This window comes from Delphinapterus leucas, chromosome 6 (genome assembly GCF_059928025.1).
Source record: "Delphinapterus leucas isolate spDelLeu-1000000601 "Yukka" chromosome 6, BTC_Dleu_Yukka2, whole genome shotgun sequence".
Classification (NCBI taxonomy): domain Eukaryota; kingdom Metazoa; phylum Chordata; class Mammalia; order Artiodactyla; family Monodontidae; genus Delphinapterus; species Delphinapterus leucas.
In genome coordinates, this window is record NC_143134.1 from 9,557,161 (window position 1) to 9,579,981 (window position 22,821).

The window sequence follows — 22,821 nt, forward strand, 5'->3', positions numbered from 1 at the left end:
TGTGCTGAGCACTGTGTTACGGTTGCCCAGGCAGCATCTCATTTATCTTCTTTTAGGCAGGCCGAGGGAAATGCCTTTCCTCCACTTTACAGATGAGAGCACAGGAGCTCTGTGAGTTCAAGGTCATGGCAGCAGCCTTGGATGGACCCGGCCCATACTGTCTCCAGAGCCCAGCCCTTTCGGGCACCCTTCCTCAGGCCCCCGCTGGTCTGAATCTGTGATTCCCCTGGAGTCCTTTGCAGGTTCAAGGCCTAGTTTGCTCTGGCAAACTCAACCTGTTCTTTTGTTTACAACTTCACGATCTTTCTTTAACCTCCATGACTGCAGCCCTTCTGGGGACCATGTTCCCTCTCACTTAGTATTTTACGTCCACTGGGCTCTAGTCACTTTTACACAAGTACAAACAATCCCCTTTGTTTTCCCCTTGGCCTTTCTCCCTGCCCTTAAGAAAAAGTTATGTACAAACCAAAGAGCCAGAAAGTTATCTTGGCCAGTGGGATACACACTCTGTTTTTATGTTGAAAGTATGAATTGTCCTTGGAGGTTTGCCCTTTCCTTCTCCCCCAGGAGTCCACATTCATGGTCAGATAGTGCACGGGGCTGAGCCTCCTGAGAAGACCCACGTTTTTAAAGATTTCGCACTTTCGTTAAAATAATTTGGTAGTTGTTGATACGGAAACAGATATGTTTCTTTAAAAATGCTGCAATTAATTACAAAGAGTGCAGATTCAAAGTGGTCCAAGGCTTCTTGAGGGTGCTCATTTTAAACATGAATAGAATGAAAGGTGATCTTAAGCCTTCTCCTCTCAGAAACATTTTCTGAAAAATAATATTAGCTGGAACCAGTATCAGGTAAAGTCAGTAACTGCTCTACCATTTTCCTAGTCTGTTCTTGTTTGCTGAATGGGGTGGGATTCCTTGCAAAAGTAATGTCTACAACTGAAGAAATGGGCCACTGAGACAAGATCTTGTACCTTTTAAAAATACAGCAAGAGCTAAATCCACAGATTTTTAAAAATAATATCAAAGCACCAGAAGTGAGTGGAAATAGACCCTTACGCTGAATTGCTATCAGAACATCTGTTATATTCACCATCGATCCCTCGGTTGGAAATACGTGCCAGCCCACTGGCCAAGAATCTTCTGAGAAAATCTCAAGGTTTTGGTACTTTTCATTAAAATATTATTTTAAGCAAAATGCCTGAAGATATACTAATACCTGTAAATAAAAGGAAGGAGAATGTAGATTTTGGCTTTACATGTTAGAAAAGCGTGGCTGGGCGCTGTGACTTGTGGTGGTAGTTTTTCTAGTGGACATTTGGTGAGAAGGCATGGATTTGATTTGCTCATCGTATCCACTTTATAAAATGTCACCGATGCCGAGCATGTTTGAGGTAGGGGCCGTGTGCTCCCTGCCAGCTGTCAGGTCTCTGTGGCTGGCTTCCCTTGTCTGTTCAGTGAGTACCATTTGTTTTGAGCTGTCTTTCGCTGCCATTTTAGTTTTTAACCACCCTGAGCTTCATTCTTTTCCTGAGAATGTGAAAAGGAGAAACAAGGAATGATTTGAAGGATTAACTTCACCCATTCCACGCTCCTCCCCAAACAGACAGTTGAGCAAATTACTTCATCTCAGATTAAATGTGCACGTTTGAAGCCATAGGTGTTGGAGCCCAAGTGTGCAAAAGTGACCCTGGAGACAGGAACCTTAGAGGAGATTCTGCCAGATGCTCCCGGGGGCCAGTGGGAGTCCCGGAGTGCAGCTCCTGGGGGGTATGAGTGGATGCAGGTGTGTTCTCCACCCCTTCCTGTTGCCCTAAAGCCACAGAGCTCTAAGTTTTTGCTCAGGGAGAGAGAGGAGAAAATCTAAGAAGGTTGCTGCTCAGGATCCTCGGAGTACACAAGGGGATGCATGTTCTTTTCAAGCTTGGCAGGATTCCTATCAGTACTGATAACAGTTGTCACAAATCTTGGACTTGCCAAAGTGATATATAAGATGTACCCACGCCTCCCCCACTGCACGCTTAAAATCTTTAAAAGTTGAAAGCATTAAAAGACTTAGTGTTTTGCACCAGTTCTGAAATCCTCCCGGATCTGACCTGTGAGAAGTAGAAACTGCTTGACATTTCTGGGCTCCTATAATAGGTAGCAGTAAGGCAGTGATGGCGGATCTCTGGGTCATCCTTCCTTGCTGCCTCTGGAGAGGAGAGGAATTGGATGTTTCCTGGTAGTTCACCAACCCCCTGGGTCTAGTTCCTCCTACACACTCTCCCAAGCTTGTGGTGCTGGTCACTCAGCCTTATCCATTTCATTCTTTCTGCGCTTACGTTGAGAACGGACTCCTAAATCATAAACTCACAACACTTAAGAACTGTAGCTTTAACATTCATCAGATTAATCCCCTTGCTATGAAAATGTTTTAGGACTACAGACTTCCACAGTTAATGGCACAGATCACCAAGTCCTAACTCCCACTTCAGAATGTCAAGTGCAGCCTCCTGGAAAACCCTGCAGGGCACCACTGATGTCATTCTTGCGGCCCTAATGGCCACTTGCCCGGGAGTGAGCACATCAAAACTTGAAAGGAAAGCAAAGTTAAACAGTGACGTACTGAGCTTTTTACCCCTGTTCCTTGCAGAAATTGAAAAGAGAATAATGCCTTGTAGTAGACCTGGAAAGATGACTATGGCATATTGTAGGTTAAAAAAGAAGTAGTTTACAGAATCATATGGAAATGATGATCTAATCTGTGTGTTGAATACGTGTTGAAATGCACAAACAGAAAAGTCTGGAAGAGGATACTGCAGGCTGTTAACAATGTTTATCTCTGAGGGTTGAATCACAGGGAACCATCCTCTTTGGGTTTACTGTTTTGAGTATTTTACAGACATCATTTTTAATCTAAAAATCATTAACACTATTTCTGGGAGAGAGAGAGACGTAGAATCTCTGTCTCAGGGCTGTGAACCCAGAAACCCTATTGTTTGATATTAATACTGAAGACGGGGATAGAATTACTAGACTAGTTACTGTGGCCACTGGCATTCAAACCTAGATGACATCTACTGGCGTTTTCTTGGTGACCATTTTACAGAAAGGGCTGGACACAACCATGGGTGTTCAATATATGCAATCTATTAGCATTCATCCATTCATGTTCGTGACAGTTCGTGGTGTGTAGAGGAGATATGGACTTGATGGTCAAGGAGTACGCGGTGTAGGAGGAACAGGCCAGAAATAACTGCTAACCCAACTGTAGGGGATGTGCGGAGCCAGGGGCGTCCTGAGCTGGGTTAGTGAAAGGAGAAGTCGCCGACCTGGACTTAGGGTTAAGCCCACAGGAAGTCACACACTTTACATAAGAAATTAATTGTGGAATTAATGAGTCCATTTTCTCCTTGAAAACAGTTCTATAGAAACTTCCGAGTGACTCAGGGCCTCTAGAAGTTTACGACAGAAGAGCACAAGATAGGCACCGTTGCTAAACCAGAACGCCTTGCGCTTCTTACCCTCAGGGCCCCGCAATTCAGTTACTCATTTACAAGCGGAACAGAGTAAAACTTCGTGGAAATGTAGAAATTATCCTCTCTCTTCCTTAAAAAAGAAAGAAGTATTCCACACGATCAGTATGCTTTGGGATTTAAGTGCTGCACAGTCTTTCTGATGGTACCTGATGGCGCGCAGGAGCTGGGCTCCGACCCACCGGCCCTGCCCGACGCCCGCAGCCCCTTCTTCCCGGGCCGCCCCCGCCTCCGCCGGGTTTCACTCCATCCCGCTGGAATGCTGTCCTGGAGCAGAGGTCCTGGACTTTACTTCTTAGTCCAGAAACGAGAAAACCCAAAACCTGGGGCAAATCATCCGACATGCAGCCAACATCCCTACTGGCCTAGAAAAAAAGTTAAACTCTTTCCCGTTATCCATCCCTCCTGGAAGTTCCGGGAAAGCCCGTTCGTCCAGGTGCTGCCTGGGGCGGGGGCTGCTACCCGGGAGGTGGGGACTGGGGACGGGCGCGCGGCCAACCTGCCGGGCAGCCCGCTTCTCCCTTCCCCCTTCTCCCCTCCTCTCGCCCCCCCTCCTCTCCCCTCCCCCCAACTCGGCCCAGGCTGCCCCGCCCCCTCCCCGCCCTCGCGGCCCCGTGGACTCTTATTGCCCCGGCGCGCGGGCGGGGCGTCAGGCCTCCAGAGTCGCAGAGGCGTCCAGTCTGGCGCGCGGTCCACGGCGGGTCCTCCCGGCACGCTGGGGGTCCCGGAGCGGCGGGGCACGGCCGGACGGCAGGTAGGGCGGTGTGGGGGTGGGGTAGGGGAGGAAAAGGGGGCCGGCGGGCAGCAGCCCCGCGTTCCCGCCCCCCCGCGGCCCCTGGCGGAGCCCTCCCTGCCCTGCGGTTGGAGAGCGGCGCAGAGAGCTTGGCTCCAGAGGGGCTTGGGCGCCTCGGACCGTGCTGGGGCCGGAGAGGCTAGGCTGCCCCAGACCACGGCCGGCAGAGCTGGCGGGGAGGGGGCGGGCGGTGATCTCCTCCTGCCATCGGCGGGGTGTGGTGAGGGGGTCCGTCCCTCCCGAGCCCCGCACCCCCACACCCTTCTCTCTGCGGGGCGCTGGTGCTCTCCGCGCACGGAGTGGGGGTGGGCGCCGGCCTGGGGGAGCGGCGAGGCCGGGTGGCCTGCGCGCGGGGCGCGGAGCCGGCGGCCCTCGGGCAGCGCCCCCCGCGGCTCCGGTCCCGCCGCCCGGGTCTGGCTTCCCTTCGGGGCGGCGAGCGTGCGGGGCTCCGGGGCGCGGAGTACGGCGGTCCGGGGCTCCCTGCGCGCGGAGCTCATCCGACCCCGGGCCCCGGGAGCCGAGCCAGCCCGAGCTGCGTGTGCCCTGCGGCCCCAGGGAGGGGCCGAGTGGACAGACCCTCGCCTGGGAGGCGGGAAGGCTCGGTTGCCGGGCGACCTGCCCTCGGGATGCCGCCCCCGACGCCCCGCCCCCCAGGCTCAGCAGCGGTCCCAGCAGCCTCGGAAACTCTGCCCAGCTCTGCCGTGGAGGACATTTTCTCGGTTGGTGTTATGAGGGGTCCCGTCGCAGTACTGCTACTGTCTGAGGAAGAACTGGCCGGGGTCATCGGGGACTGGGGTAGGGGATGTTTCTGAGCTCACAGTGCAGAGGTAGCCGCTTCGTGCGGTGTTCCTCCATCCCCAACGGAAGAAGACTCTTTCTTTCAAGAGCTGGGGGACTTTGACTTAGTGATGAGAGGTTTGAGTGAATTTTATTTTTTCCCTGGTCTGTTCACGTGGGTTTGCGTTGTTGCGGGTGAGAGTAGGGGTCCCCGTGCGTTGGAGCGATTGGAAGAGTCCGGAGTCCGACCTGAAGAGAGAGCAAGTCACGTGGTTAGTCCATCCTTAACAGTGGGTGTATCACAAATAGGCAGGAGGTATATAATCAATATATAATCAACACATTTTCCAGCTAATCTCTAAGCTATGTTTTTTATTTCTTCTATTTATTTTATATAAAATAAGATTGATCTGACAGTAATTCTAGTTTTGGGGTTTTGAATAAGGACTGGGCTGGGTTGCCGGGTGCCCACACCACATCCATTACTAAGAAACTAGGCACGTACAGCGAATAATCAAGCACGCCGGCATCCTAACCGTCTTTTTGGCTGTGTGAACACTTGGTGCTCTGGGTGAAGAGTTCGGGGTAGGTGGTCGACAATCACACGGCTCTGTTTTCTGTGGCTGTGAAACCCGTGAATCATAACATTCTGACAGCTGGTGTGGTCCAGTAGCCTGCATGCTTGAAATGGTGTAATAAGTGCACACCCAGTGTGTTCCCAGGTGAGAACACTGACTTGGAAAGCAAGAGGTCGGTGTCCTGGTTATAGGAGCCCTGGGGTGCTTCATTATAGGCTTGTGGGCTCTGGGTTTTCGTTGACTTTGAAAGCTTTTTAGTAAGAGTTGAACAACCTACTGCATTGCCTTGCAGTTGAGCTTTAAAAAACTTTACTGTGTTGTTTTCTCAAGAGCTGTAATCTTGATAACTATTTTTGAGCATAGTTGCTCTTTTTCCCCAAAATATTTTCCCTAGACTGTAGTAAATCTTATACTCTACTATCTTTGAAATCACTCATTATTACTGAAGTATAAAGTATTTCTTGGAGCTTATCAAGGAGTCCATACTGCTCAAGGTGCTGGAGTCATCATTTCAAAAGGAAGTTGTTAATTTGGTCACACAGCTGTTGATTGTCCAAACCGCTGTTGCTTTTCTTCCCCCACTTTCCGGATTTTTTTTTCACAGTCACTGGGAACAGTAAAAATATGTTTTAGACATTGCTTTCTCTTTTGCGTACGTTTCCCTGTAGACAGTTTCATATCAACACGGGATGTGCTTTTTCAGCAGCTGTTTCAGAAGATCCAGATAAACATCAGGTGATGGAAGTTCAGTGTGCTTCTCAGAATGCCTATGCGATTTCTTATTTGGCAAAATGACTCTCTTCTTCAAGTAAATGGGGGAGGTAGACCCTAAAAAGATACGTTGACGAGCACTGCAGTCTCCTGTGAACGTGTTCTTGTGTTCACACACAGTAGCTCACTCCACAAATGTTGTTCTGAGACACAGGGTGGTAGGAGGTCGAGTGAGGTCCTCGGGCCATCCCCTTTCCGCCTCTCGGGTTGCTCTACGAAAGCGAGGTTGCACTCGCTCACGGGGTTGCACTCGCTCACTGGGAAGCTCTGTATCAGATTGTGTCAAAGGATGAAGAATGAGCGATGCTGGATGAGAAAGGCTTCCTCCAAGGAGACTGTAGGACTGGCGAGAGCTAGCCCAGCCTTGTAGGGAAGGTGGGGAGGTACAGGGGAAGGAAGGAGGGCCTGAGGGGTCAGGAAGGAGAAACGGCCCCTGAAGCCAGTGCCCTGGACAGTTTTCGGCCCAGCCCCACTGACCCCTAAAGGTGCCTTTCACCCTGAGCAGTCATCTTCACTGCTTGCTGCTCGTGTGCTTTAGGGACAACCATGACGGGTGACGCGCGCAGTTCCAGTTAGGTGAGCCTCTCTTACTTGTGTGTTTGGATCACAGGGACCGGAAGGCAGGCTGAGAATTCGGGTGGTTGGTTCATGCAGCTCCAAGTTCTTACACGGAGTGCAGGGCGACCAGCTGCCAGAGCTTCCCCCTCCGGGAAGCAACGATACTGGTGTCCATCTTGGCCTGGGCTTTTGGAAGGCAGAAGGGCTTCCTTGATGGAAAAGATTTCCTCCTAAGGGAGAAGCTGCCATTTGCAGGCAAAATGTGTCAGCCAGAAGAAATGAGCAAATGACCATTTTTTTTTATTTTTGGCAAAACTTTGCAATTTTTTTTCCATATAGAAGTGTTAGAAATAGACTCATAAGAAAACAGACAAGGGGCTTCCCTGGTGGCACAGTGGTTAAGAATCTGTCTGCCAAGGCAGGGGACACGGTTTCGAGCCCTGGTCCAGGAAGATCCCACATGCCGTGGAGCAACTAAGCCCGTGTGCCACAACTACTGAGCCCGTGCACCACAACTACTGAGCCCGTGCGCCACAACTACTGAAGCCCACACGCCTAGAGCCCATGCTCCACAACAAGAGAAGACACCACAATGAGGAGCCCGCACACCGCAACAAAGAGTAGCCCCCACTCGCCACAACTAGAGAAAGCCCCGCGCGCAGCAACGAAGACCCAACGCGGCCATAAATTAATTAATTAATTAATTAAAAAAAACAAAACAAAACAGACAAAACCAAGTAAGAAGAATAGACACGGAAGTCTCACCAGTGGGCAGGGAGGGAGGAAGGAACCTTGGTTAAGCAACTGTCACTCCCCAGACCCTGCAGGGCATGCAGCATTCTCTACCACGTTTCCTGGTATCAGAGAGCGGGGACCTGGTGCCCATCCACATTGGAAGGAAGTAGCACTGGACCACGTGCATGAGACTCATAGGACACGTGTGCTGCCTTTGTGAAACTGTCAGACCCCTGAGGGTCAGCACCCTCCACTTTCACCTGGGCTGGATTTCGAATGTGCGTTTGTAAATCCTTCGCTGGGAACTCTGAACACGCCCTTTCATTGAAACCATGTCAGTTTGTGGTTGGGTTCCAGGACAGGTCAGAGTATCCTGCTTTTTACTCATAGTGTCATCGAAAGGAGCCATTATATATAACATGGTTTTGTGGGAAAATGCACTCAGAGCTCCAACTTGATTTTTTTTTTTTTTAGATGACTTTTAATGCCAGCAACAATGGCAAGAAGGACCCCACCTTGTCTTTTTCCGTGTAAACCCTAAAGGCAAAATAAAGGTACACAGAGATACGTTTCCTTTCCTACTGCCCCCGTGCTAACGGAGACCCCCCAGCCTGGAACCAGAGAGTTGGGGGGTGGGGACAGCAGTACCTGGCACCAGAGGGGGAAGGACACGGGTGACAGGGCCGAGGTGAGGCCCGTGGTCCATCAGCCGGGCCGGGGAACCTGCTCTGATGGCCCGTGGACGTGGGCTGCCTGCTGGGTGACATGACTTCCTTACTAAATTACTGAACATCATCTTTACTCTAGAACCTGAGCATTAGCACCGTGAGCTGTCCGTTCAGTGTTTTTCAAGTCAGGGTTGGTTTTAAATGGAATCTTAAATAATAGCAAGAAAGCAAACTTCCAGGCATTTTGTTTTTCTTTTTGATGCCAGTGCACGAAATTCCCAAACAAATACCTCCTGGGGACTGGACAGACTTCAGGTCAACTTAGATGCTGATGTACACCTATAATATCCTGAATAACGATAGGATAAATACCATAGAGCAGTTACCTCCTACCAGAAAATGTGCTAAAATGTTTAACACACTTTACGTCGTCTCGTCGTCACCACAGTCCCATGTAGTAAGTACCATCAGCACCCCCATCTTAAAAAGGATGCAAGTGAGATTTCGGGAGGGTAAGAATGTGCCCAGAGCCACACAGCTCTGAAATGGCAGGGCTGGACAGCTGTTGTTGAACAAGCCCCGTAGCCTGGCCGTTGGCTGGACTCTGGGAATAAAGTAGGGACCCAGATGGACAAATAGGCAACAACCCCTGCCCTCGTGCAGGTTGTCTTGTAGTGATGGGAGACACACCATAGAGAAACAAACTAAACATCCAGGGCTTCAGATAGTCCTGTGCTGGGGGAAACAGAGCCAGGAAGGAGGGACAGCAGTGAGGCTGGGATCAGCCCGGTGGGAAGGAGCTCGGGCAGAGGAGCGGCTGTGCGCGGGCAGAGCGAGCCCGGGAGCGTTACAGCACCCGTTCTCCGGGTACCCTCGTGTTTCGTAGCGGCCGCTGTCGTCGTGTGGACTGCCTTTGTGGGTCCCTGTAAATACCCCAGCGGGTGCCTGGGGACGCATGCAGGAACGTGGATGGAGGGCTTCACCTTGCCCGTCAAAGGTCAGGAGAGACGGAAGGACAGGCTGGGGTCTGGACACGGCAGAGGCTCTTCTGCGGTTCTAGAAAGAAGGCGGGCTCCGCGGGCCAGGGGGCAGGTGTGGGTGGACGCGGCAGTGAGGGCTTCCTGTGTTTTCGGTGAAATAGGAAGTAGGTCGTCACCTTGGCGGGGCTGGGCGTTTGAGGAGAGGAGGTGTGACACTCACCTGCCTGGTGGGATGTGCCCTCAGGGTCTGCCTGAGGTCGGGTTCTGACGACACTCCTGTATCCTGGACCCCAGAACCCCACCTCCCGAGGAGAGAGCCGTCTGCTAGTCTTCTTTGTGTCCCTTACGTGGAGGAACGCCCTGCGCTTGGTAGACGGTGGCCGGTGTTTGCTGAATGACTGCAGTCAGCCTCCTACACGCTGACCCGGAAATGTCGTCAGACATCTTCTCTCCACCCTGATCATCACGGTAGTCACTCCCTCCACTGGGGTGCTCTGGCACTTAGAGTCCCTAAAACAGCGGTTCCACCTACGGCTCGTTACTTCCTGAGCTCATCTCGTCTCTGCAGTGTTGAGCCCGAGTCTTAGACTATGAAACAGCTCTTAATTTTGTGCTCTTCTGTGTCACTCTCCGGCAGCGACCTACCTCAGACCTCACTGCTCCTTGTGGTGCCTCGGTTGAGGACAGCAGGGATGCCTTCTGCTTCTGCTTTCTCTCTCCTGGTTGCTTGGCGTCCTCCCGGGGCAGATGTAGGTAGGTGGTCAGCTGGGAGACAGGAGGACCACCGGGGTGGTTAGAATCTTGCAGGAAATGGACATCGGTCTCAGCTAAGCTGGTGGCAGAGGAACTGATTGAAGGGGTTGGAGTCACCCTTTACTGGGGTTAGAAGGTGGACTTGACTGCCCTTGGCGTTCATGGTCTTGAGGTGGGAGGCGGGGGGACTGCGTCCAGGGTCCTGCCGAGCAGCGGGCAGGAAGTGGAGCGGCCCTGAGGGCAAGGCAGCTCAGGTGTTGGGCCAGAAAGGGGTGAGCCAGGAGGCAGGTGGACCCCAGTGTGATGCTCTGAGAGGTCAGAGTGGGGACAGAGCTGAGGGGACAGTCACCGCGGCAAAAGCCCTGGGAGGAGATGGCTCTGCCCCACAGGAGAGCAGACAGTGAGCAAGCTTGACTCTCTGTATTTGAAGGTGACGTCACTTGACTAAGTGAAGGTCTGAAAAACCTGCCCAGTGAAAGAGTGTTGAAGTAAAGCATACCCCAGTAAAACCACAGATGAACTAACTCATAGCTGGAGTTGGAAAAATGTGTGGTTTTTCTTGGTAAAGCCTCTCTCCTCGTCTTCCTAACTATAAATAGATATGTTTGTATAAAGTGACATGTGGGTCTGTAGAAATTTCTATCTGAGGCACTTATTAAGAGAGAAAACAAAAACAGATGCCCTCCGTGTCATGAGGTTGTGTCACATAGCAGAAGGTTTGAGCACACACTGTCCACACCAGCACCTGTAAGCCTGTCCCAGCAGGTGAGGGCAGGATACCCAGGACGGGACGAGGGGCTGGACGTTGCCTCTCCAAAGCAGAGCTTTTATCTGCGAGAGAGAGAACGGTATCTAAGCCTGCCGATCTCTCTGAAAGGCAGAAACATCATCCAGGGATGAGACGGAAGTTGTCCGAGTCCAGGCATCCTTGGCCCCTCTTCGTGCACAGCCAGCGGGAGTTGTCAGTTTGCAGACATACAGAACTGCACTGTTTCCCCTCAGAACCACTCAGCAGCCACTGTGGACACTCAGTAACCTCCACCACCAGCCATACTTTCCTCTACCAGGTCGGCATCCTTGCTCCAGGGTACAAACGATGGAAAAGTTACTTGGAATTATTTTTATACTTCGGGATTTCGAAAAGCCAGAGTGTTCGTCCTTCACAGGCATATCAAGGTCGAGAGTGTGAGACCCGGGCCAAGCTCTCGTTCATTTAACAATTCGGGGCCTTTGCCGGTCCAGGGCCTTTTTCAGGGCGGGTGTCCTGACCCCTCCGCTGGACAGATTGGAAAATGTATATAAAGCGTGCGCTTGGTTGTGCCTTCCCGAAGGTGCAGTTACAGGAGGACCGGGGCCTTCAGGCTCTGGCTGGTTTCTCTTTCCAGCCCTTGGGGCCTCCCCTCCAAGTACAGGGGGATTGTGACACTTGGAAATGTGCACCCAGGGCAACTGTAGGGTTTTCCAGCAGCTTCTGCACAGATGACAAATCTGGCAAAGTCCAACTGAGAACACTGATTACGCAGGTTCAGGAGGAAAGCTTTTAAGGGTAAATGCTAATGTTTAGAATTCTGAGGCCCAGTTTACTTGGGGAGGTGATCCCAGTGGAGGCATCTGGTTGGGTTGCCTTGGCCGCCTTGCGTGGACGGCCCAGCCCTGGGGGGGTGGCCGCCGTGTCCCGGGTGCTCTGGCTGCTCCCCCCGGTGTGTCTCTGCTGCTGTAGCTCCCAGGCTCTGCCCCTCTGCTCAGAGCTCAGTCTGCCTATGTGCTTATTTTCTCTCTGATCCATTTGATTTTGTCTACCTATTAAGCCAAACACCAATCTGAAAATAAAAGAGAAGGATAATCAAACTGGACGCCTAAATGTTTGCTCAGTGTTCTCACGGTGGCAGTAGTTTCATTTTACTACAGCCTTCTACTTAAATCTATAATTAGGATATATTTCAAAATCACACTGATCGTGAAGTGTCATGGTATGTAGTACAGCAATTATTGGTTCACTGCGTTTTATGTAAGCCAGATAATGACGTGCAATCACAGAGTCATACAGCTACATTTTCAATATTCAGCCACTTGAACAGGAAAGAATATAATGAAGACTGAACATCTTGAAACAAAGTTTGGTCGTACGGTGGGGTCTGCTCTGACCCTTCGGTTCGAGTCTGTTTTACAAAATGGCTTTTGGGTCCTGTTCTGACTTTGAGATAACTAGTTCATCCTTTCATCACTGTAATTAGATCTGGTTTCAAATACAATATCCCTTCTGCAATTTTCATTAAAAAAAAAATAACAGCAATCACTTTTGTTGCCAACAGGCATCAGCTGAAATTATGAGTCAGGAAAATCGTGAGGGCACTGCAGCTCCCAGCAAACAGATTAAAGGCTGCAGTGTTTGAAACCACAGGGTCGGGCTGAACCTCTGGGTTTTCTGACGAGGCCAGCACACACCTGGTGTTGGCCGGGGCCACCCGGAAGGCTGCGTGTGGTATAGATCTCTTGAGATGATGATGTAGTACAGGCTAGATGCATCTGTGACTTGCCCGCGTGTCTTTCTCGGCCGCCTTCCTTTATTTTCTGAACCAGCCGAGGAAATGGCCGTCATCCCAAGCCTGTCTTCTGATGCAGTGGTGGTCCTGGCTCGGGCTGTGCACGGCCAGCTGTCCCTTCCCAGGCCACCCGCGTTGCCCCCGGGTTTCTGTTGTCCTCCCATAAAGTGAGAGACCGGATGAGGCGAGCTGAGTTGTCTGCGTACCGTGTAGGGAGGGAGATGAAGGGCGTCCCGTGCAGCCCTGCCTTTCCTCCCCCGCAGCTTTGCCTGCTCTCACGGAGGGTTGGGCTGAGACACTCAGGAAGCTGGTGACTCTGTGGGATATGGTTCCCTGGCCTTGGAGAAGTACAAAGATGGATCTCAGGCAGGCAGTGCCTCGTTCAAATTATAAGCCGGTGCGTCGTCCGCAAAACTATATTAGAAATACAAGCTTCACAAAAATCCCAAGTGCCCGTGACCTCCAAAAATGATGATAGAGGTGGTTTATAAATGTGTAGTTGCGTTAGTTGTGCATATATATCCTAGTATACGGAGACCAGGGAAACGTATGGTGTCATCTGACCCAAGTGCAGCTTCTAAGCTTGGCCACTGTGTCCTTACCAGAAGGGGATTCTGACTGCAGCAAGGTTTACCACCGCGGGCAACGTAGGAAAAGTAAAAGAGACTGACCGCCAAACCTTTTGGAATGTTTTATGCTAATTTACATTTCAGGAGATAATGCCCTTCGGATATAGTGTAGTCTGGGAAACGGGATAATTAATGAGTTGCTGTAACCTCTAAGCTGGGTCACAGGACAAAGGTTACAGAAATCACCAGTTCCACGTGGTCAGGGGTTGATCTCTGTTGAGCTCAAGAGAAAAGTTCACATAGTTTAAGTAGAGCATTTTAGGTTTACATTTGATTTTCAGTGATCTCCTGTCTTAGACCGCAGGGTGACCAGATTTGACGTGGGCCTTGTGTGCTGTAGGAGTCCACTGGTCGGATTTAGAGCCACCGTTCCAGGTAGTGGTGATGCGGAGCTGGAAAGCCATCCCCGTGGTACGTGCACTGGTTTCCCACTGTGATTAATAAGCACTTCTGTTATTTTAACAACCGCGGAGGTCCCTCCCGTGACTCAGGGGCCTTCCATATTAGGCTCGGGGAGACGCAGCTGAGCTGGAAGGTGGGGACTCATCGGATGCGGAGGCTTCTGTGGGGCTGCAGCGTGGAGATCAGATGATGTCACCGGGGAGTGAGCCCAGGCCGAGGGACTGGCTGCAGCTCCCCGGGCCGGAAGCCGCGATGCGGAGATCCAGACTTCCTGCTAAATCTGCGCGCTTTGCCAGTCCTGCTTCCCCTCCTCTTGCCTCAGGAGGTCCTCGCAGCGTCTCCCAAGGGCGTCTGTGCAGGTGGGGAGGGCAGGCCCTGCCCTGCTGGGTCTCAGCAGTGCTTTTACCCTGAGTCATCGTCCACGGGGAAATCGGGTATCCAAGAGGTCAGAGAGCCCTGTGTTTCCTTCTGTTTTGTTCTGTCCTAGGCCACATTCCTGCAGAAAACCATGACTAGATCACCTTCAGAAATGAGCACTCATGATCGGATATGCCTGGTAGTAAATGTTGCTCTTGGCTGGTGTCTCTCGATACTCAAGTCCTCATGAATTGCTTAATCCATTTATTCAACAAATAGTTAATGACACTGTGAATTTTCAAAGTGTTTTACATACATACTTTATTGAATTGTAGAACAGTCCTGTGAGACCATCGTCTTGTCCTTTTAAAAATTATAAAATCTCCTTTTTCCAGAAGGAAGAAAACGCGCCTCGTGGAGGTGGGGCGTCCCCAGGCGGGCGGGCGCTTCTCGCTCTGGGTTCATCTCCCCTAAAACAGCATGCTCTCACTGCACAGAACCCTGCGGTGGCCGAGGCCTTCTGTAACCCACAGAGTTCTCCGGTTATCTAAGATTTCTTAGAATCGATGAGGGGAAAACAGTTGTGCCGCGGAAATGGAGCTTTAACGGCCCACGGCCTGTCTTCCGTGACCGCTGGGGGAGGACATACTGGGAAACCTTTCCTGACACTTTAAAAAGCGAGCAAACAAATTAGTGTCACTCCTTCACTCAGCAAACACTCACTGACTCACAGCACACTTAGGTGTCCCCGAATGAGTGGGGTCGTGGAATGGCAGCAGAGAGGGCTGGTGAGGCCCGAGGTTGAAGCAGGTGGTGCGGAGACCCCAGGGAGGGGTGACCAGCCCTCCTGGGAGCAGGGGGGAAGATTCGGGAGACAGCGAGCGAGGCCTGACAGTGGGGAGGTTTGATCAAGTGAACCTGGGTGGAGAAGGCCACTGGGCCACACGTCCAAAGGCCCAGGGGTGGGCAGAAGGCCACGCCTCTGCAGGACGGTGGGCGTCCAGCTTCGTGGCCGGAGAGGGGCCCGCGGGGAGCAGGTGAGGAAGGCCTGTCTGGACTGTGTCCCACGCAGAGAGTCATGGAAAATATGCAAATAGCTCTTTGTCTGAATGGATACATTCACAGGTTGAGCGCAGTGTTTCCCGGATATCTGTATAATCTGTGGAATCTCTCTAGACGCTTTAAAAAGGAATTTGGGAACCTACTTGTCACTTCTTCCTCACCCCTTTGCTCTTTTTTTCAGCAGCAGTATCTGATTTTGATTACTCATAAGAGAGGTTGTCAGGAGTTTAAAAACCTCTAAAATCATAATCTTTTTTTTAAAGAAAGATTTATTCAAATAAAGAACTTGACTAGTCAAGACTTCGAAAGCGCCGGCCAGAAGCAGAGCCCCGGTCTTAGGGAATAATGTAACGTGTGCCTCTGAGGACTTGAGGTGGTCCTGCCCATGCTTACAGCTCTGGTCGGTTCAACGAGCCCCCTTCAGGGCTGCTGAGGGACGGCGGTGAACGGGCAGGCTCCCTGTGCCTGTCACCGCAGGTGGCGCCGTGTTGCTCTAGGACACTGTCTTTGCTCTTTCTTCTCTCCTTTCCGTCACTGCATAACTCTCTCCTCTGACGTGAATTCAACATGCTCTGACTTCAACTCTGAAAACACACCGTGAACCAGGTGTATCCCAGCTGACCTGTGAACAGCCTCCAACCTGACGGTGCGCCCGGCAGGTCCGGCTCTCTCTCCTGTGGTCTGCCTTCTTCCGTGTCCAGCAGAGTTCACTGTCCTGTCACGAATATGTAAACGTGAACCTGTTCCTTTGTTCACTTCCACCCCCACCGCACACTGTACTACCATCGTTCTCGGATACAAGATCTAGGACAGGAAATACGTTGGCAGTGCCCTGCAGATCCACAGCCTACAGTCAGAGTGAATGTTCAGGTTCACGTCGTCTGTTTTCTCGTGTTTGCTTTCAGAACTTGGGTAACTGAGAGCTGAATTTGTCCATTTGACGTGTGTCACTTAAGTGGCTGTAAGTCCCTGGGGATTATCAGAAGGCATCAGCGTCAGTATCTTTCACCATCTGATCAATAGAGTCTGCTTTATAAGACGGAGAACAAGGCGAAGTTATCTTGCAGTCGTCTTACGTGCTTTTAAATACCGGTTCCTGTGCGAGAGTAGGTGTTGGGCAGAAGGGGTGACTCTGGGGCCGCCCGTGTGGTCCTGGCATCCTGCCCCTTCCTGCGTGGTGGTGACCTGTAGCAGAGAGAAGATTCCGTGTAGTAATTAGGGTGACTGACTAGCATTCAAACTCATGTCAAGCGCCGTCTCCCCAGAGTAAGGCCGTGGCCCTCTAATTGCAAATGCATGCCCAGTGATTACAGAGCGTTCTGAAAAGCCGTGTTCCCCAGACCACCGGCAGCAGCATCACCTGGGAAATTGTTAGAAACAAATTTCTGGCCCCGTCCCAGACCTGCTGAATCCGAAACTCTGAGGGTGGGTCCTGCAGTCTGTGCTTTTTCAGGCTCTGGATGACTGCGATGCTCACTAAAGTTTGAGACCCACACCTGCGAGGGAGTATTTTGACCCTTAAATAAGTGAGATTTGCAACTGATGACGTAGCAAATGCCAGGAAATGGTTTCCTACCCGCCTCTACAAGTAAGCGGCACTTTCACTTCTGGCTAGCAGTATTGCCACCGGGAAAGACAGTCTATTCCACGGGAAAAACAGTGTAATTTGGCAACTAAGACCAAAGCAAAACAAAGTCTCAGTACTTGCTCGTGAAGACAGGGCTTCAAATGAGTGGACTTGCTGAAAGGCAACTGGATCTCAGAGCCCCGCCCCATCTTCCATTCTGGTTTGAAAAGCTTTAATTGAGTTGAATTCAAGGTTCAGTTGGATAAAGATTGGAAACGCATCACCTCTTCTTTCCTCCTTCAGATAGATAAGGTCATAAGATCTTATCAAGGGCAGTGTGGCCCTCACATTTTATGTGAAATTCACACACCCTTTGACCCCGCAATTTCTAGAAATTTTTCCCACAGAAAACTCAAAATACGTACTCGAGTTGTACAAGGATCTTCACTGCTCCACTGCTTGTACTGGAGAGTCCTTGAGGGGGCTGTGTCTGTCGTTGATAAGGGGCGGCCTGTCTGTGCCCCGGCACACGTGGGCTACAGCCCAGCTGGGGCAGGGGTTCGGGGTGGTGACAGGGAGGGGCGTCTGTGACCGTCGTGGGAGATGAAGCATCGCTGAGGAAGATGCACACGTGTGATCCAGCTGCTGTGATCACACAGAAGCCCTACCTGTAAACATGCGTGTGTTGTGTGTGCAGGTGTCCGCACAGTGGAAGCTCTGGGAAGAGAGCGCTGGACACAAGCAGAGCTGTTCCCTGGGGCTGGCACCCCATGAGGAAGGGTGGTTTGGGGGAGGAAGCTTCACTTTTACTTTATTATCCTAGTACTTTGATTTTCTGAGACTCGAGTTTTCCACAATGAATATTTATTCCTTTTGAAAAAAAAAAATTCGGAAGAAAACTAAGTTCCAGGAATATTAAGAGACGGCTCATTAGTAGTAGAGCTGACGTGGGTACCCTGATCTCCTATTTCCCGGTCAGTGTTATTCACGATTATGTTCCACTTCCCTATAGCAGAGCTAGTCCAAGTTTTAGAGCAAGAATGTTACCTCACCTACCAATTCTGCTTGTGAGGAGACTGAACCCGAGGGGCTGAGACGGGAGAGCGCACCCCCCAGGTTGTGACGGAGAAGTAAGAAGAGAGACACCCCCCGCCATGAGTGAAAGGGAATCACACTGAAAGGGGCTTTCTGCTGTGAATCGTCACCCAGGGTCGCTCCTGCAGCTGGGAGCCGCCACTTTGTCTTAGGGCCTGTCTTGGGGGTTCGGAGACAACAAGGAAATCGGGGCATTTGTACGGTTTAGGGGTTGAATGTGCTCATCCCTGCGGTAAGAGCCTGGAGATGAGGATATTGACCAGGAAGCGTCGTTCACTGGCTTCCCAGCCAGCAAGGATACCATGCAATTTGGGCCTGGCTGTCCTTGGAATCTCTCTCTGTTTCTCTCTGTCTCTCTCTCTTCTTTTTTACTTTTTTTTTTTTTTTTTTTTTGACCATGTCATGCAGCTTGTGGGATCTTAGTTCCCCGACCAGGGGGTGAACCCAGGCCCCCTGCAATGGAAGCACAGAGTCCTAACCACTGGACCACCAGGGAAGTCCGTCCCTCTCTTAAAAGAAAGCTTCTCACACCATCACTGATAAGATGTTTGGCACAAAATGTAAACCACTGAGGGCATAAAAGGAGACAGTACTGGAAACAAAAAGTCAGGGTACTTGTCCAACTTAGAACTACGGTCATTCGCGTTCTGAGCGGTCAACACTGGTAGAATTCAAACCTTCAAGCAGAGTGTACTTTCTTTTTTGTTGTTGTTGTTTTTTAATCTTTATTGGAGTATAATTGCTTTACAATGGTGTGTTATTTTCTGCCTTATAACAAAGTAAATCAGTTATACATATACATATGTTCCCATATCTCTTCCCTCTTGCGTCTCCCTCCCTCCCACCCTCCCTATCCCACCCCTCTAGGCGGTCACAAAGCACCGAGCTGATCTCCCTGTGCTATGTGGCTGCTTCCCACTAGCTATCTACCTTACGTTTGGTAGTGTATATATGTCCATGCCTCTCTCTCGCTTTGTCACAGCTCACCCTTCCCCCTCCCCATATCCTCAAGTCCATTCTCTAGTAGGTCTGTGTCTTTATTCCTGTCTTACCCCTAGGTTCTTCATGACATTTTTTTTTCTTAAATTCCATATATATGTGTTAGCATATGGTATTTGTCTTTCTCTTTCTGACTGACTTCACTCTGTATGACAGACTCTAGGTCTATCCACCTCATTACAAATAGCTCAATTTCGTTTCTTTTTATGGCTGAGTAATATTCCATTGTATATCTGTGCCACATCTTCTTTATCCATTCATCCGATGATGGACACTTAGGTTGTTTCCATCTCCTGGCTATTGTAAATAGAGCTGCAATGAACATTTTGGTACATGACTCTTTTTGAATTATGGTTTTCTCAGGGTATATGCCCAGTAGTGGGATTGCTGGGTCGTATGGTAGTACTATTTTTAATTTTTTAAGGAGCCTCCATACTTTTCTACATAGTGGCTGTACCAATTCACATTCCCACCAGCAGTGCAAGAGTGTTCCGTTTTCTCCACACCCTCTCCAGCATTTATTGTTTCTAGATTTTTTGATGATGGCCATTCTGACTGGTGTGAGATGATATCTCATTGTAGTTTTGATTTGCATTTCTCTAATGATTAGTGATGTTGAGCATTCTTTCATGTGTTTGTTGGCAGTCTGTATATCTTCTTTGGAAAAATGTCTATTTAGGTCTTCTGCCCATTTTTGGATTGGGTTGTTTGTTTTTTTGTTATTGAGCTGCATGAGCTGCTTATAAATTTTGGAGATTACTCCTTTGTCAGTTGCTTCATTTGCAAATATTTTCTCCCATTCTGAGGGTTGTCTTTTGGTCTTGTTTATGGTTTCCTTTTCTGTGCAAAAGCTTTGAAGTTTCATTAGGTCCCATTTGTTTATTTTTGTTTTTCTTTGCATTCCTCTAGGAGGTGGGTGAAAAGGGATCTTGCTGTGATTTATGTCATAGAGTGTCCTGCCTATGTTTTCCTCTAAGAGTTTGATAGTTTCTGGCCTTACATTTAGGTCTTTAATCCATTTTGAGCTTATTTTTGTGTATGGTGTTAGGGAGTGATTTAATCTCATACTTTTACATGTACCTGTCCAGTTTTCCCAGCACCACTTATTGAAGAAGCTGTCCTTTCTCCACTGTACATTTCTGCCTCCTTTATCAAAGATAAGGTGACCATATGTGCGTGGGTTTATCTCTGGGCTTTCTGTCCTGTTCCATTGATCTATCTTTCTGTTCTTGTGCCAGTACCATACTATCTTGATTACTGTAGCTTTGTAGTATAGTCTGAAGTCAGGGAGCCTGATTCCTCCAGCTCCGTTTTTCATTCTCAAGATTGCTTTCGGGGTCTTTTGTGTTTCCATACAAATTGTGAAATTTTTTGTTCTAGTTCTGTGAAAAATGCCAGTGGTAGTTTGATAGGGATTGCATTGAATCTGTAGATTGCTTTGGGTAGTAGAGTCATTTTCACAATGTTGATTCTTCCAGTCCAAGAACATGGTATATCTCTCCATCTGTTTGTATCATCTTTAATTTCTTTCATCAGTGTCTTATAATTTTCTGCATACAGGTCTTTTGTCTCCTTAGGTAGGTTTATTCCTGGATATTTTATTCTTTTTGTTGCAATGGTAAATGGGAGTGTTTCCTTAATTTCTCTTTCACGTTTCATCATTAGTGTATAGGAATGCCAGAGATTTCTGTGCATTAATTTTGTATGCTGCTACTTTACCAGATTCATTGATTAGCTCTAGTAGTTTTCTGGTAGCATCTTTAGGATTCTCTATGTATAGTATCATGTCATCTGCAAACAGTGACAGCTTTACTTCTTCTTTTCCAATTTGGATTCCTTTTATTTCCTTTTCTTCTCTGATTGCTGTGGCTAAAACTTCCAAAACTATGTTGAATAAGAGTGGTGAGAGTGGGCAACCTTGTCTTGTTCCTGATATTAGTGGAAATGCTTTCAGTTCTTCACCATTGAGGACGATGTTGGCTGTGGGTTTGTCACATATGGCCTTTATTATGTTGAGAAAAGTTCCCTCTATGCCTACTTTCTGCAGGGTTTTTTATCATAAATGGGTGTTGAATTTTGTCGAAAGCTTTCTCCAAGCAGAGTGTACTTTCATTCTGTGCTGTAAACAGTGGGAAGGAAAGGCTTGGATTCACAAAATGTATTTCTCCCTGAAATATCCTGATTGATAAATTATCTGATTTTATGAAATAGCCTGAATCCTAGTCTTTAGCAAAGTAATGAAAGATTCAGCTTTGTGAATATATTTCATTTTTTAACTTAGTCAGTGTCCAAAGCTACTTGGAGCTCTGATTTCAGGACAGAAGTAATGTTCATTCATTCCTTCTGCCCCTGATTCATAGCATGATTAACTTGTATGTTCACTGCAGACACACATGGCCTTTCTCCTGAAATGCACCATGAGGCCACCACCCACCTTCAGGACAGACGGGGAGGTGCTTCTCACCCCTTCCCACAGGTGTGAGGGATGTGAGGACAGCGCACGGGGGGCTGTCCGTCCTGGGTCCTGACGGTTCCCGTGGTCACGACGGGTTCATCGACACACCCGTGGAGAGCTCAGATCTGCTTTTCAACGTCTGCCTCAAGCTTTCCACTAGATTCTGAGATCTCAGAACAAACCAAACTTAATGTTCATATTTTCTGAATACTGAAGGAAAGTGACAGGAAACTAAAATGTTTACATCCATGACCTCACTTAAACCTGCCGAGAAGCCGCGTAAGCAGGTGTTACTGTTCCCTCTTTCAAAGAACAGGACACTGAGGCCTGCAGAGGTTCAGTGAACGGCAGTGTTGAGATTCAGCCCACACGTCGATGGTGTGTTACCAGCTGGCCGGCAGGCCTGCCATGCGTGCTGCTTCCTGCAGCCTCTTTCCTTGTCTTTCCTCTGTTCCATTCGAGCCACATCCTCTCTTCCCTTCTTCCCAGATGTGTCTTCCCCACCAGTCGTACCAACATTATTCTCTACTTCAGAGGCTGCTGACCTCTCTCTGTCCCCAGAATACGTTTTTCCCGCCCGTCCCCATATATCAGAAGTGACCTACATTGTCAAACAGAAGAAAGAGGCACAATAAAACTTTATTTGATAAGTTAATAGGACAGTTGTCCAAACTCTTGTATTAAATTGGAAAATCCCTGTGGGCTTGTTGTGTTCATCCCAAACCAGTTTCTACTGAAAGACTCATACCATAGCACTTTAATAAGTAATTGGTCAAAAACCATTAATGCTAGATGTGGAAAAAAGAAACTGTAGCTTTCTTTTTTTATATATAAATGTATTTATTTTTGGCTGCCTTGGGTCTTTGTTGCTGCGCACAGGCTTTCTCTAGTTGCGGCGAGCGGGGGCTACTCTTCGTTGCGGTGCATGGGCTTCTCATTGCTGTGGCTTCTCTTGTTGTGGAGCACGGGCTCTAGGCGTGCGGGCTTCAGTAGTTGTGGCACAGGGCTTAGTTGCTCCGCAGCATGTGGGATCTTCCCGGACCGGGGCTCAAACCCGTGTCCCCTGCATTGGCAGGCGGATTCTTAACCCCTGTGCCACCAGGGAAGTCTCTATCCATTCATCTGTTGATGGACATTTAGGTTGCTTCTAAGTCTTGGCTATTGTTAGTAGCGCTGCTGTGAACATTGGGGTGCATGTATCTTTTTAGACCGTGTTTTTCTCCAGATATATGCCCATGAGTGTGATTACTGGATCATATGGTAGCTCTATTTTTATTTTTATATTTTTTTAATTTTTATTATTTTTTTTTGCGGACTCTCAACCACTGCGCTACCAGTAGCTCTGTTTTTAGTTTTTTAAGGAACCTCCATACCGTTCTCCATAGTGGCTGCACCAACTTATATTCCCACCAGCAGTGTAGGAGGGTTCCCTTCTCGCCATACCTTCCCAGCATTTATTATTTGTAGACTTTCTGATGATGGCAGTTTTGACCGGTGTCAAAATTGCTATCATCAAAAATCAAAACTATCTCATTGTGGTTTTGATCTGCATTTCTCTAATAATTAGTGATATTGAGCATC

General features: G+C 49.2%; 1 protein-coding gene across 2 annotated transcripts in view; it reads left to right on the forward strand.

The window, feature by feature from the left end:
- The window catches only part of PALLD (palladin, cytoskeletal associated protein), a 382,354-nt gene that overhangs the window by 292,419 nt on the left and 67,114 nt on the right, over nucleotides 1–22,821 (forward strand). Inside the window, exon 1 of one of the 2 annotated variants that reach the window (XM_022594849.3) lies at nucleotides 4,183–4,272. The exons of the other annotated variant lie outside the window; for it this stretch is intronic. The gene's annotated coding sequence lies outside the window, so the exon portion shown is untranslated. Of the gene's footprint in view, nucleotides 1–4,182; nucleotides 4,273–22,821 lie in introns of those variants that run through there. 2 annotated transcript variants of the gene reach the window in all.